This window comes from Protopterus annectens, chromosome 12.part0, assembly GCF_019279795.1.
Source record: "Protopterus annectens isolate FY-2018-M chromosome 12.part0, PAN1.0, whole genome shotgun sequence".
In the NCBI taxonomy this organism is placed as follows: Eukaryota; Metazoa; Chordata; order Ceratodontiformes; family Protopteridae; genus Protopterus; species Protopterus annectens.
The window spans coordinates 154,131,794-154,148,705 of NC_056746.1; the positions used below are offsets into that span (position 1 = coordinate 154,131,794).

At 43.5% G+C, this 16,912-nt stretch overlaps 1 protein-coding gene across 1 annotated transcript in view; it reads left to right on the forward strand.

Moving 5' to 3' along the window:
• The window catches only part of SNX29 (sorting nexin 29), a 3,382,132-nt gene that overhangs the window by 1,001,190 nt on the left and 2,364,030 nt on the right, over positions 1–16,912 (forward strand). The window lies entirely within an intron of this gene.

Sequence of the window (16,912 nt, forward strand, 5' to 3'; positions counted from 1 at the left end):
GACAGATGCCGCGGACAGTGCTTGGGGAGCCCATCTAAATGGAAAGTGGATACAAGACAAGTGGCCTGCCAGACTACAGCATCTACATATCAACATGAAGGAGATGTTAGCAGTCCAGTTTGCATTGATGGCTTTCAAGGAGTTACTTCTTCAGGGCAGGTGTTGATTCTAACAGACAACACAACTGTCATGTGGTACATCAACAAGCAGGGGAACACATTCTTATCCTCTATGCAGGCAAGCAATGATTTTATGGGAGACTGCGTTAAATTGCAGCTAACTCTTGAGGCAAGGCTTCTGCCCACAGCACAGAACTCCCTAGCAGATGTGTTAAGGAGACAAATCATGGATCCCCACAGTGGAAACTGGATCTTCATGTATTTCAGAAATTGACAGTGTCATGGGGAACTCCAGACATAGATCTGTTCGCTTCTCCACTAAACCACCAGCTGCCAAAGTATTGCACAAAGGGGTTTCATCACACAGCTTGGAAAGTGGATGCTCTGTCTTTCAGTTGGAAAAACCTTCATGTCTATGCCTTTCCACCTCTGCCTCTTCTTCCAAAGGTACTATTGAAGGTCAGACAAGACAGGCCAAGGATGATTTTGATAGCTCCAGATTGGCCTCGGCAACACTGGTATCCACTACTACGGGTCTGGTAAAGAAGCCTCCATGGCCTTTACCTCTGATTCCTCATCTGTTATCTCAGAAGGATGGTCATCTGCTCAATGTCAAGCTTCACTCTCTTCATCTAACAGCCTGGCATATTCTCTGTTGAAGCACAGCAGGTCTCAACTTCCTCAACAAGTTTTAAATGTGATTATGGAAGCTAGAAGACCTAGTACAAGGAAGGTGTCGCAGAAAAATGGAAGAGATTTTTTTTTGGAGTACAGCAAAGAATTTGGAGATTTCTGAGCCTAATTTGAGTGTGGCTCTTCAATATCTTACTGAGTTATTGGACAAAGGTTTGTCCTTCTCTTCCATTAAGATTCATGCTGCAGCAATTTCAGCTCACTATGATTGTGACCCACCTTTGTTTTCATCCTTTGTTCAAGCAGTTTCTTAGAGGGGCAAAGAATATAAGACCCCGTAGAGCTCCTACTCCTGCTTGGGATCTCAATTTTGTGTTGGAAAAACTTACTCTACAACCTTTTGAGCCTGCGGCTACTGCTGAATTGAAATACTTGTCATGGAAGACTGCTTTTCTGTTGGCTATTACTTCTGCAAGAAGGGTGTCTGAGTTGCAGGCCCTTATGGCAGTAGAGCCCTTTTTGATTTTCCATAAGGATAGGGTATCATTACGTACTAATCCTTCCTTTATGCCTAAGGTGGTTTCTAGTGTGGCTTTAAACCAAACTATTCATTTGCCTACTTTTTATGCAGACCCCCAAAATAAAGGGGAAAAGATTTTGCACACTTTAGATGTACACAGGCAATTGAGATATTATTTAAGCAGGACTAAGGATTTCAGGCAGTCTCAGCAGTTGTTTGTTTCTTTTGCCTTGAGTTCACAGGGCAAGCCTGTGTCAAAACAAACTATTTCCAGGTGGATTGGCTTTTGCATTGCATTTTGTTATTCCCATCATGGCAAGGAGATTCCAGCTGGGATTAGGCCTCATTCCACTAGGGCTACTGCCACTTCAACAGCATTTCTAAGGGGGGTGGCAACTAAGGATATTTTTGAAGCAGCTACTTGGAGTTCAGTGCATACTTTCTCTAAGCATTATCATCTTCCTATCTACTCTAAGTCTAGGGCTGGTTTTGCCACTGCTGTTTTGCAAGGCATGTTATCAGCTCCTACTTCTTTATAATTTGCCAGCCTCCCTTACCTCTGCTTTGAGTTTCTGCTTTGGGATTCTCCCAATAGTCAGGACTGCAGCAATGGAAGAAGGCGAAGAACATAGTACAGTTTTGTACCTACCATAAATGTAGATGTTCGAGGATTCCATTGCTGCACAACTCCCTCCTTCCCCTCTGTGTTTAGGGGTGGTTGTGTAGGTGAGTTTACATGCTTATATTTTTGTATATATTGTTGTATATATTGTACATGTTTTGGTGCAGGTTTTTGGGACTTGTCTTTTGGGTCTTCTGACATCTGGGGCAAAAAGACTGAGGATATGGCGTCGGTCATGCGCGTAGTACCCTGGCGTACTGGCGTCAGTCTAAAGGCGCCATGACCGACGTCAAATACTCTGGTATTCGGGCCGACTGGACGCGGACTATACCCAATAGTCAGGACTGCAGCAATGGAATCCTCGAACATCTACATTTATGGTAGGTACAAAACTGTACTTTCTGTTTCATTGGCACATTCACTGCACATATGTGACTGCTTAAGGTTCATTTGTGTAGGATTCAGCGTTTGCACTTGCATTGTCCATCTGCATGGGTGCCATGGCACTCACCACTCTGCTCTTAGGAAACATAACATTGGCATTGGAGACAAACTATGTGTAGCATACTGTTAGCCCTGTTTGTGTGACTACTGTAATCCAGGTCAGTGGGGTCGATGGAATCCAACATGCATTGAGCGCAGGTGTTGGTACATGAGAAGTCTTCCCAGTTCATACTGGAATAGTTCAGAGTAGCCATTAGTATGGTTCTTTCTCAGACCTAATCTTCCCCATTACAACATATTATGACAGTTGGGAAGTCCACGGTCTGGTGGGTGATCTGTCTCAAGGTGCATTTTGAATTCCACTTTGGCACAAAGGTAGTTGCTCAGCATAGTGCATCTGATGTTATGCAAGTGCAATTAGCATGGGGGTGTACATATCCTTCAGGAATATGGACACACCTGTGGCCCATGTGATCCAATAAAGGATAATGGGCAAGAGGTGAGGTATGTGTTATAACATGGTCATGCAGGTGTGCTCTCCGGAGCGTTGAAACATGTCTCAGCCACTGCACAGATATGGGCTCCATGTTAGAGATTGACATATGTGTGTCAGTATAGTGTTTCTGACATGTATCATTGTGTAGCGAGACCCACAGTTTATTGCTTGGCTGTCCCTGTAACAGCAGTGGACCCTCACTTGAACCATGCATGATGAAGGCACTGTAAGGGAAGCATGAGCCCTAGGCAGTATCCAGATTCCCAGGGGTGACGGGTGTAGGCCCTGTCTGGCAAACCATCATGGTCTTTCAACCATGTTATCCCAGGACGACAGATACTGGATAACCCTGTGACATGCACCACTACACTAGACAATTGTGGAATACAATCCTTTTGTCCCTGTGCTGCAGTATAATTCTGGCCAATGGCAGAATGCTACCCAGGCCTTGGGACATACCTGCATGGGCTACAAGACCTGACAGTTCCCACATGTGTTTCCATGCAGTCCAGGCTACTGCATCACAGGTCCTGCACAACAAAATGGAATATGCCAGAGCCATGTGTATAGTTCAAAAGGTGGTCTGAGTGTATGAATATGTGGCTAATCATGGCAGACAGGCAGGTGACAGTATGTATGCCCTCGTATAGGTCGGTGTGTACCATAGTGCTAGAGTTTGCATTCACAAATGAGTACTGTTGGGCATGTTTCCAGTCATGTGTTCAGAGGTGTGGCACAGTTATGCAAACTATGTCATACAGTTTGTGTATTTCGGTGTCTGTCTCATCCTGCTTTTGGGGGGGGGGGGGTCACTTGTTTGGCCAGATACTTAGACGCGTCTGTGAATGTGTGTGATTTCCGGTAGTGTGTGTTGGTGTCCTTACTGTATTCTGGTAAGGGTATGTGTTGGTTGTGTTGATGAGCTGCATGTGTTAACCTACACCTCATGACTGTCCAGTCCAGTCATGGCTGTAGACTGGACTGCCTTACAGCATACCCCTGTAGCTGCATCCCAAACAATGTGCGGGGCGTGGTGTTAGGTGGGTCTGGCAGTGTACATGGCATAGAGATTACATTCCCCCAGGATTGCCACATACACAAAGCTGACATTAGGAAACACCAGTAGCTGACTAGTGGACATGCCTGTATGAGCAGTCAGTACTACAAGTACCAAGTACCATATTTAGTTTACGTACTGCCTATGAAGATGTTTTAGACAATGATGCTCACATGTAAATATTTGTGTTATGGATGTGACAACACTGGCTGTTACGGAAACATTGTAGCTACCTTTAGCAGCAATCCTCCTCTGAAGAACACATCACATCCTGTTAGTTGATTACAGATGATGCAAGTGTCTACAGGTCTGTTTCCTTCTCTGGGTATATATTCACATATCCACCAGGGCCATGGGCTCTGTTGGGCACAGACACCCACTCTCCAAACAGAGTCATGTATCACTAGGCTCTGATGCCACTATCAACATGATCAGGATATAGTCAGATAGTGTGAGCCATCACCTATGATGCGGCTATTACACATGGGCAGCTGTCTTCCACATCTTACACTCGTACTGCAGATGTTACACTGGAGTTAAAGATGATATGCAACCTGTTTCATTACCAGTGCTGTGCACTACCTGACATACAATATGTGCAGGCGGCTGTTAGGTTGGCAATGAGAGGTTGGGCTACACAAACCTGGTAGTTCAACCAGTGCATCTGTCATTTGGCCCAGCCCTGTAACAAGGGTCACTACACCTTTGCATAACGTGCACATGCACAGCTGTTATTGCTTGCAAATGATAGTAGAGAGGTGGATATTACATGTGTTATGTGCATGGATAGTTACCTGGCTCTTCCAATTATCTTTGCTATCATGCTGCTAACCTGTCAGATGAATACTAATGCTATGTATCCTGTCAATGAGTATTGTAATTGCCAATAGACGTAACTACTGTTTGCATAACATAACAGAACTGCTGTGTAGAATAGAATACAGATCTGCCTAGAATACTGTACATTACACAGTTATTGGCACAATATCCCACAATGCACACCATATTTGCTCGGTAAGCCCACCTTTAACATGTTCATCTTACTTATGCACCCATACATATGTCGACTGTTACAATATATCAGCATATACTATCCCCTGTTATAGCACATACTTGTTGGACCAATCCTGACACTGACAGTGGCTGGAAGCGAATTGGTGAGTTCCAAGCCCATATTATCCCTTGTGGTGTATGTGGAGTGTGCCGTGTGACCTACAGCAGTACACACATAGAATACTACAAGCATTACTACTGCTCAACAATACATCACTACAAGATAGCTATTTCCACTGTATGCATTGATTACACTGTAATTCTTACAGTACAGATAATACATACGCAGACATACTACGTTATACATACCATCTTAGTAATTGGAGGTGTTATTAACTGGTGTAATACTCGTTTTTGGTTTGTCTTTCAGTGTTTTGTACTGTCCTACAGGTAGGTACAGATGGTCTGAATGTGTGACAAGGCAACCTTTTATAGTTACAGATCAGTAACATGTGCTATCCCGAGGACCAATTGGTGTTCCTAAGTAGCTAATTACATGCACATCAGCTGCAGTGCTACTTCCTAAGCCAATACCATGGCTACAGTGGAGTATAATCGAGTACTCCACTTGGGCTTTGTCCCTTTGCCTTACTTGTGAGGAAGACAGTGTAGAAGTTTTGTTTGGAATCTATTGCAACAGCTGTATGGAGACAAACAGTAATATATTGTGTGTAATGCCTAGAGGAGTTGGTCTAAATGTGAGTACTGCTGTCATAGTTCTGAACATTGCTTCTTGTGCAAGGTTTGTCTGTACCTAATACTTCTGCATATGTTTCAGTCTGGCCAGGTTGTTTGACCAGCTCAAGGCTGCATAGCTATGCATATAATGTTAGGGGGTTTACAGTGTGCCTACCAGACATATTTAGTTTGGTGTTACTGTGTATCATATTGTGCTAATAATCAGTACTCAGTAAAATTTCCTGGTGTACGAACCTTTCAACCCTGTGAAACGGGATTAGTTCATACAAATCCTGTTACTTCAGCAGCTGTTCAATTGTATAACGGCAACTATTTCATAGGGCCATGTTAATGTGTCCGTGTCCAGGTATGTTAAGCTTTCAGCAGATGTTGTACAGTAGTTGCATAACTGGTTATGGTATGACGGTATGTATTGATGTAATTATTTCAGTTGTGGGGTAGATGTTGGTGGGTGTACATAGCACATGCAGGTGTGTAGGAACCCCTTTCATACAACGTCTATATGTGTGTGGGTGTTCATTCCCTATGTGAACACCTATCCCTTAGTGGACTAATACTATGGTAATTGCAGGCTGATTCGTTAAGGCACTTTTACATGCTTCCTGTATAGCATGCAGGTACTGTTAGTCCTTGAATCCTTTTTGCAAAATGAAGGCTGTCTGTGTAATTCTGTCATGGATATTTACAATCATTGCAGTTGTGTTGGTAACTGTGTCCATAGACCGTATTTGTAATAGTGTATTGGCATATACTCTTCATATGTTATGTTTATATTGTTTTTGAGGGGGGCAGAATGTGTGATTGCTATGGTCCATGTTATACTCAGATATGACTACTTCGGATGCTGTTTACAGACACATATGTATGTGTGTGTGTGTGTGTGTGTGTATATATATATATATATATATATATATATATGTGTGTGTGTGTATATATATATATATACGTGTGTGTATATGTATATGTATATGTATATATATATATATATATATATATATATATATAGATATATACATTGTTGCATACATTTATCTGTACCTCCATAGATGTGTAGATGTTTTTAACCTATCTGTATATCTACATATATATGTAGACCTGTATATATCGACATGTGTCTATGTATCTCTCTCTCTCTCTCTATATATATATATATATATATATATATATATATATATATGAGCATACACCTTTAATTGGGTACATGGCGGGTTGTCCTATTTCAACACATTCCTCCCTTTTGTGTTTTAACCTGTCTGCATACACAACTGGGATAGGTACATCCCAGGTAGCTTAGTGTTAGGTTACTCTGGGGATGGAGTACATGGTTGCGGGTTCTACTCCTGGATGGTGTTATTATTTTACCTCTCAGAGTAGGCACTGGTAGGGAAAGTGTGAATAACGCACATTTATGTGGTTGTGAGCAGGTTTGCCCGTGGACTGCCCGACGTTAAGCAATGGTCAAATGTGTGAAGCGCTTCTCCGTTTACTGTGTTTCAGCGTCGCTTACCGTCGTGCAAACACGTGGAAACCCACTTACAACTGCTTAAGAGAGCTTTAATCCACCTGCATCCAAAAGCCCTTATTCTGGCCCTCAAAATAACCTAACAGCCCTTGCAGGTCTTGAACCCGGGAACATGAACACCACAGTCACTGACTTTACCCCTAAGGCATCTGAGATATGTATGAATGTTATGGTGTTTAGAATATACATTGTACTACAGACATTCCACACTATTGAAAAAAAATGTGACAGTCAGTTGGTGTACATATGTCTGATACATGTTAATGTTCATATGTTTGTGAAAGTAGGTGTTGCAATGTGACATGACATGGTGTATTATGAATAAGTAAGGTTCTTGCTTTGTGTCCTTTTTATATTGTCCCCATACTCCATGTATGCCCCTCCAGTTCACTTATTGGACATCCGACCCAGGCCCTCCTTGATGCATGATTGCATTACCATTCATTCCTCCCCCACCCCAATCTTCACATACACAACAACCACCCCTTCTATGGTGAATTAGGTTAATATTAATAGTTATAATACCACAGCTGCATGTGTTTTGTGTACACTCCAATTCCTGTGGAGTGCTTCTGTGTCACAGTGTGTTCATGGATGTTTATATATATGGCTATTGATGTAACTGTATAATATATATATATATATATATATATATATATATATATATATATATATATACATATACATATATGTATATATATCTGTGCAGACATCACTGATATATATATATATATATATATATATATATATATATATATATATATATATATTTTTTTTTTCGTATTAGTTTGTAACAGTAATACATCTGTAGACTGGAATGTGTTGGTTCACAAACTACAGTACATTACAATGTACTGTACATATGTACACAGTCAATGTCCCATTTGTGGTCATTACAGTGAAACGCATATGGTATAAGGTGTAGTCTGAAGAACATGAAACGTGTACACCTCGGATGGCTTAGTGGTATGTCCTATGGCTATAGTGTGCATGGTCCAGGGTTCAACACCTGCAATGCTTTACGAATGTTTTTTACTGCAGAATAAGGCTCATTTAAGCAGTTGTAAGCATGTTTAAAAGTGTTTGTGTGACATTATAGCAGTGGTTAAACACCGTTAACAAACTTTGTAATGTATAACTTGTGCGCAAACACGGCTAAATCCGCTAACTACTCCGGATATATACATGTCAGTGATGTAACATCTCACTATGTGCTGACATAACATTACATTCTCTGTTGACTGTACTCTCCTGCACACATGGGTTTATATGGGTGATTTGAATGTTTATTATACAGACGGTTACTACGTATACATGCAAGCTGTGGTTAAGGTATACCTTTGCACATGATAAACATCCCTGCCATTATTGGGATTGTAACCTTGAATGCACAGATACTATGTGGATGCTGTAACCATTACACTGTTGACATTAACATTGCTTCCGCCTATTTCCTATTTAGATGATTTCTATGTGTAAGCTAGGCTAAGCAAAGGGCAGGAGCCCCTAAACTCACTGAGCTTCACATACTCTTGAAATAACAATATATAACAAATGTACTGAGACAATACATTACATTCCTAACTACATTAGGCATAGCCCCTCACTGACACACTTCAAGGGAAACCTTGTTGTGTGAATGGGTAACAGACTATACACCGCTGGGATCATGTGTCCCAGAACTATACAGCCTGGGGGTGCCTGTCCAGTTTGATAGCTGCAAAACCTGTTGGGGGAATTGAATGGTGTTGAATTGCCACATCAACATACCCTCTTTAGATCACGAAGTGCCCCTATCACCCTCCAGAACCCCAGTCTTCAACAGCTTCCAGCAAATCTGCCTGGAATTGCTTCATTGGCTATGCTTGACAGAGGCTCAGTTACTTCATCAATGGTGCGGGGAAGGCCAACACACTGTTGCTATGCTTCTAATTGCCCTTGGGCAGATAGGTAGTAGGCTATCTGTGAGCCTCTAACGTGCAGGCCATCACAGCCATAATATGTGAATAAACAGACCTTCAGATCTCAATATACAGTGAGAAACTCACCATGTAGTCAGGAAACAGTTGAGTACAGCAAGAACATACAGAACACTGATACTTAGTCACTCCAAAAGCCTATCTTGGAAGCTAGAAGACTTGTATAAGTTTAATGCTTTCTGTTGCTTACCAGTAGATTACCTACAGGGGAGATGAAAAACAAGCACAGATTGGGAACGTGCATGCAATGATACCATACCGGCCTATGTGTCAGCCTTATGCTTTGGAATACTGGCCAAGGCTATTGGCAACCCCTTGGTGCCTTATTTAGGAGAGTCTCAAAGGTGAATACCAGCTCCGTGAACAGCACAATAGCAGATTCAATGAGGATTATGCTACTCAACACCAGGGGCTGCGATCAAAACATGCATGCACTCACAGCACTCCACAGGATGGACAACATCAGCATCTGTGCATTAACTGAAATCTGTCTTAAGGCTCCTGAGAGCACACCAGCACTACCAGACTACAACCCATACCACACATTTCAGCCACAGAACATGGACGGACAGACATGGAGGGGCTATATCCATATTCATCAGGGATACCAACACCTCCAGGTTAGTGGGGCAGCATGATACCTCTGTGATCATCCATGTGCAGATAACGTCAGCCACAACTGCAATGTGGAATGTGGCCTGATATTGATCACCCTCCATGACCCAGGACCTCCACTCCACCTACCTGGAGACAGTGGAGAACACGACAGTCCTAACGCACACCCTGGCATTGGTCGATATCAACTACCATACCATTAACTGGGAAGCTTACTCCGGTACTCACTTCCAGAAATGTATCACCTCATATGCCCTGTATCAGGTGGTAACCTCCCTAATGTGGGGTGAAAACTACTAGATGTGGGCATCACCAACATGGGCAACAGGTGCAATACAGCGGAGGTTAACCGGTCACTGGTTAGATCTGACAATGAATTATTCACAGTTTCCACACCATAGCATCTCCCCCACCCGCGGATACCACAGTGTATACTTTTCCTACAGCTAAATTTACACTACTAGTGACAAGGGTGGGGGGGTTTCACAGCCCCCATGCTAAGGGGAAACACTGCTCACGATACAGACAGATTTACAAATGCAGTCTGTAAGCACCTACATGGATGTATGGATTGTGCCATCACTGGTAAACTGACTCACTCCTCCTAGACAAGGACACCGGTCTGGTGGACCTCTGCAATAAACAGGCTATACTACAGAAGTAGGACAGTGTTCCAGACACACAGCAAATCCCACGAAGGGCAGACATCCATGACCACTATTAGTATGATACGTAGGTCCCTCATGACATCATCCAAGGATAACATCAGCAGGGGAATACGCAATGCAAGGATTCAAAAGATAACCACAAAGCCTTCTTTGGCTATGTTAAGGATCTACATGGTGAGACACAGATTTGCACCGTGCCGGGGAAATATAGCACAAAATATGCTGACCCTACTGATATTGCCAACATCCTTGCAGATACATTCATTGCATACTTCATCCCCTAAAGAGCCCACACTACCTGAAAGGTACAGTATCCCAACCATCAGAGACACACAGGTGGAAATGGCCCTCTCTAACAGCAGAACACAGTGTCAGTGGAGGCAGATGTTCACCCAGACTGCATCTTGCAAACTGTACAAGACAACCTGCCCCCCCACCTAATTAAGCATTCCTACCTCATCCTCTCCACAGGCTACATGCCCATACAATGGCGCGTGGCAACGGTTATTCCACTCCATCAAGGTGAAATCACAACTGACCATGGTAACTACCACTCCATAAGCCTGACTAGCCTGGTCTGCAATGGTATGGTTCGCATCCTCATGGCACTCATTAACAAAGACATTGGTAACTTTTGAACATGTGACCCAACCCAGGTCAGCTTGGTTGAGTGTAGTTCATGCCTACTGAACCTGTTTGACGTCTTACATACAGTCACCAAGATGTTGGATGATGGGGGAGATGTTTCACACATACTACCTGGACCTCACCAAGGCTTTTGATACCACACCCCACTAAGATATTATTGATAAACACATCACCCTGTACATTCACCCATACATCACAGGTTGGGTTGCCAATGGGCTTACACACAGAACCCACATGGTACGACTAGCGGTCTCCAGGTCCAACTCTTGAACAGTCACGACTGGTGTCCCACAGGTCTCAGTCCTGGGAGCCCTACTGTTTGGCATATACGTCTCAGATGTACAGGCAAACACAGATGGACTACGGCAGACCATGTTTGGCAATGACTGCAAACTGGGAGCAATGATTGATAGTCCAGCTGACACGGACATCCCTAAACGGGCCTCACAGAGAACATCACAGGGTGCCAACGACATGGTCTCAAGCCATGTGCCACTAACTGCATGGTCATTCCATTGTGGAATTGGCACCCACATATTAACACATGAGCAGCAGCCACTTTAATACAGATGAGGTAATGGGGTATCTGGGGACTAAGGTAGATAGTGATCTCCCCTTTGACAATCATATCTCCACAGTAGTTAGGACATCCTTCTATGTAGGCCATCTGATTACTAAAGGATTACCATCTAGACATAATGGGGTTATAGTGCCCCTTTACTCATCAGTCCCACATAGGGTATAATAACCCATGTGGGATGTACCTCAGAGGACACATCCAACAGCCGGGGGGGTCCACGAATGTACGTCACCAAGGGGAATACTGGCCTCCAACATATGGCCTATGCAGCTGGACTGAATAAACTCCTGCTTTACTCAGTGGCATCTCGTTTACCCAGAGATGATCTCCGCTGGCCAACACAGCCATGTCGAACTCAGGCTTGATGGATATGCTCCACCTATGGGAATCCATGTCACAGTGCGCCACACACTATAGTGAGCTGACCTTGCCACAACAATGACTGGAGGATGCTGGAGGGACAGCTTCCTGCCACAAACACTCCCCATACTTTGGAACAACATCCCTAACTACATTATACAGAGCCCCTCACTAACACTCTGCAAGAGAAACCTTGAGGGGTGAATGGGGAACAGTAGATGCACCCCAGGGATCCCGCCATTGGCTCTGCTCCACAGAGGGATGGTTAATGAATCAATGGGGTGGCAAAAGCTGACACATTTTGGCTGGCCTTATGAATGGCCTCTGGCAGTTGGCCAAGTACCTACCTATGAATCTATATATACAGTATCTGCATATGCTGATGGCTTAATTTACTGTTCAGGTGTTGACTTACCTTGTGCCAATGGCTGTTGTGTGTGCAATAGTTGAGGGCTGCCTATGTTGGATGCACACAGTAGATTGCCTATACATGACAATCTACAGGTAGTCTTGTGCGTGTGCCATCCATTTTTACTGTGTGTGCAGGTGGAGAAAGGTGTCAGTCCCTAGGTGCCTACACTGTCAGTGTGTGTGCTGTACGTTCCCTCTTTGCCAAGGCATGGGCATACTGGGCATGCCTCCGTCTGCCTACTGGGGCTGGCTCAGGGTGTTCGCGGTCTGAGTACCTCTGTGCCTGTGGGGCCATTGGCAATGGTGGTGGGCTGATAAAGCCTTCACCATTCTGTCCCTGCTGCAGCTGTTTCCGAAGGACCATATTATGTAGCATGGCACACACTATGAAGATATGGGCACATATGCCTGGAGAGTACTGCAAGGCTCCACCAGATATGTCCAAGCAACGGAACCGAGATTTGAGCATCCCAAACACACGTTCTATGATGATTCTGGTTTGTGCGTGTGCCTCATTATGCGTTCCTGCATGGGTGTGTGTGCATTTCTGATGGGAGTCATCATCCATGGTTCCAGTGCATAGCTAGCATCCTCCACCAGGTGGCCATTTGGGATGTCCCCCCTGGCAAATAACCGATACAGCTGTGATGCATACCAGATGTGGGAGTCATGATACCTTCCAGGTCTGCCAGCACACACATCCGTGACAATGCCCTGGGCATTGCACACAACCTGGCAGTTGATGGAGGGGTATCCCTTGCGGTTTATGTAGTGCCTACCCTGCTCACCGGGTGGTGACTTGATGTGTATGTGCGTGCAGTCTATTGCACTCAGTACCTCCGGGTATTCTGCCACATGGTGGAAGAGACGCATATTGCTGGCCAACTCCTCCTGCATTTTGGGGATGTATATGTGCTCATTGGCATGTGGTAACATGGCATCCAGGAAGTGGTGTAGTACCCTGGATGCTGATTCCTGTGAGATACCCATGATATCCCCAGTTGGTCTTTGAAAGGTACCTGTAGCTAGTATTCTCAGGCTTACACATACCTTTGTATCCTCTGGGATGGATTCCCCTCTGTTAGTTCTGGCTCTGAGGCGTGGCAGGCACAGCTCCACAAGTTGCTGTAGGGTGTCCCTGTCCACCCTGTAATGCTCTACTATCTCCAGATCATGTAGCCCCTGGTAGGTTACCCTGGGTCTGAGCATTCTCCTCCTCCTCTGGTGCCTGCGTTGGTCGTATGCATTATCCTCCACACCACCTTCAGTCTCCAACACATGCTGGTGGATCAAAGCTATGGCAGCCACTAACATGTACATAATAAAAGTTCCCCATCTGTATACACCACTGGTGCAGTGTGTATGGGAATACACAAATGTGTGTGAGGTGCTTTCACACTTTATAGTATTGTGCTATGGATGCTGCTGATGTAAGTTGGTGTGTATGAGCTATTCCAGCTGCTGCATGTCTTAATTATGGGTTTTGCAATGAGTACTGCATGTGTGGGTCCTTTACTGTGGATATCTACTTGCCTGCCTTGATTAATCCGTTGCCCTTTAGTTCAGTTTTAGACCTGGATCCCCTCCCATTATCAGGCATGCATCCACCTGCCATCTTTCTTGTTTTGTACTTTTCCTACCCAGTTATGGTGAAATGTGCCTTGTAGCTGATATACTGCATATCACTTTTGTTCTGCTTTGACACTTTGCTGTTTTCTTTGCAGTGCAGCCCCTCCCCTTCCCTGTTCTGCAGGTAGCTGCTTGCAGCCTTGTTAGCTGTTGTCAATGGCCAACTGTAGGCTCCTAGGTTTTAGTCATTTGTACTCCAGTTTCACTGCTGCAGCATTCTTTCCTATATCCTTCCTGTTTCAGCTGCAGTGCGCACCATGCATACCCATTTACCAGGTTTACACGCGTTTTCATCTCCATTCACATGCATACTCTGTTACCTTGTGTACTCTCAGCTAAGCATAGCTATGGGCAGTTCGACACACCCCATATTCCTGCAGCTTTGCCTAGCTAGGGGCAGACCGGTTTAGTAATGCTCCACTGTGCTTACAGCAATGGCAGCACACCCCTCTTTTGATGTCATCTTTTTCTCAAGGGCTCACCTCGGTGTTATAACACTACGCTGTGAGGTGCATCCTTACACCAGCAGGGAATCTGCGATTCACTATTACTCCTCTCATTTGCATGGCATTGCCTACTAATTCTTAGCTACTGCGCACAACACTGTCACTGCCCCTTAGCACCCCTTGCGCCATGGGTATGGTGTAGCATGCCTGCCATTGACTATTATGGGGAAATCATGATATGCGTTTCATTGCGGTTTTATTCAAAATTTTTATATATTCCTTGCGATCCCGTTTCCGCACCACTGCCCTGTGCTTCCACGTCGCGATAGTGCAACTATATATATATTAAATGTTAATTTTATATTTTGTACATTTTTTTATGCCAATGGCTATATATTTAGCCATTGGCATATATTAACAATATAATACATGTGTTTGGTCGGCTGTCATGGCTCCAATTTTATGTTTGCAAAAAATGTAAACAGTTTTTTATGGTTTACATTTCTGCATGCTTACACTACGCCTGCACCACTTCCTGAATCACTACATACCTTAATTTGCATGCTACACTGCTGCAAATGGGGTAATTAGGATACAAGGCTCAAGAGTTGTGTGGGCGTAGTGTACGCAGGTAGTGCACGTGGGATCGGCTCGTACCTGAATCGCTCGGTGGCCATCATTGGTGTTAGAACACCGATGCTACACCTGCACCTGGTGCAAGCTTCATGAATTCCGGAGATAGAGTATTAACAGCAGTAAATGATTTATTTTTGGAAACAGCTTTGCAGTATACACAATTTCCACAACCAACCAACCAACCTCCCAACCACAATAAGTGCTTCCACATAACTTATTATGTACATTTTTTCTTGTATTACTTTTACCTTTTTTTAAGCCAAGAAAAATACTCTCCTAAGTCTCTGCCACATAAAATCCAAATTGACATTGATTATTTAAAACTTGTTCAAAAGGTGGGTCAGTTTTCAAAATATGCCAATACCTATTGATAACTTCCCGAATTTTAAAAGTATTTGTGACATAAATTGTAACTAACCTAGTCGTGGACTTTGTCATAATTTATTTTTTCTTCCCTAGGATTTAATAGCTCCTCTCTAGACATGTTAGTAAGAGAATCAAAAGTAGATGCCACTAAACCTTTATTGTAGCCCCTACTCACGAATCTTGCTTCCATCTTGTTGGCCTCAATTTAATATTCATTCACTGAACTATACATTTTTCTCAACCTTAAAATTGTGACTTGGGAATTTTTAATGACATGGTTGGGGTGACAGCTTTTTGCCTCTAACAATGATTTTCTGGTGATTGGCTTTCTATAAAGACTAGTTGCAGTTTGCATCAAGAAAATCAATGTTAAACAAATTCACTTTACCTGAGAATGCCAAATCAAATGTTATTATTTAAGTATTTTACAAATTCATTCCATAGATGTAAGGGACCAGTGCATATGCAGCAGCAATCATCCAAGTATTGGCGCCACATGTTAAGATACGTTTTATACATATTCTGTTCATTGTATATATTAGTACGTCTTCCATGTACCCCGTAAAAAGGTCAGCACCTCACTGTCCCTCTTCAAATGCAATCTGGACCATTGGATGGGTAACTGTAAATTCACTCCAGGAGTTCCACCTGTGTCCATCTTGGACAGGGGCAATAGGTGCTGATCATGGAAATAAGGGAAGAACTTGGCTATGGCTTATAAGGGCCTTAGGGTCATTAGCCTAGTAACGTCCTATGATCATGAAGTCCTTTTTTTTTTCTTTAATTTTATTTAACATTTTTGTTTATTGACAAATGTATGACTCTTAGGCAAATACCAATTCTCAAATACCCATGGCAATAAAACCATGTCTGCAAACAGGAAAAACAGAAAAATATCCACTCTAGGTTGATAGGTAGTTATGAGACATGGTGTCCAGGAAACAGCTGAGGAGCTTAGCCCTGTTTCTTTCCCAATTACTCCAGGTCATTGTCTTAAGTGACTTACTCAGATTTACACACAGGCAGATGGAGACCAAGGGAATTAAATGTTGGATAACAGTAAGTAGCATGTTAGTGGCTCATAACCTTAATCCTCTGTGCACTGCCAGACTGGGAATAGTTTGAGCTACCAGGACTCAAACCCCGGTTTCTGTAGTATGTCAGTCTAGTGCATATCCTGTACATTATGACTCTACGAATGATACTACTCCAGATGTGACTTGAACCCGTAATTCCAGGCGTAGGAAACCAGCGCCTTATCCACCAGGCCACTGAGACCTATTTTTTAAATGTTGGACTGGTCCTAAATTTGAAACCAGAATCTTTCACTCTGACTGAAAAATCATACCCTTGGGTCAAAAGCCCAGTGCCTCTCAACTTTTTGTGTGGAGTGGATTTCACCCACACTG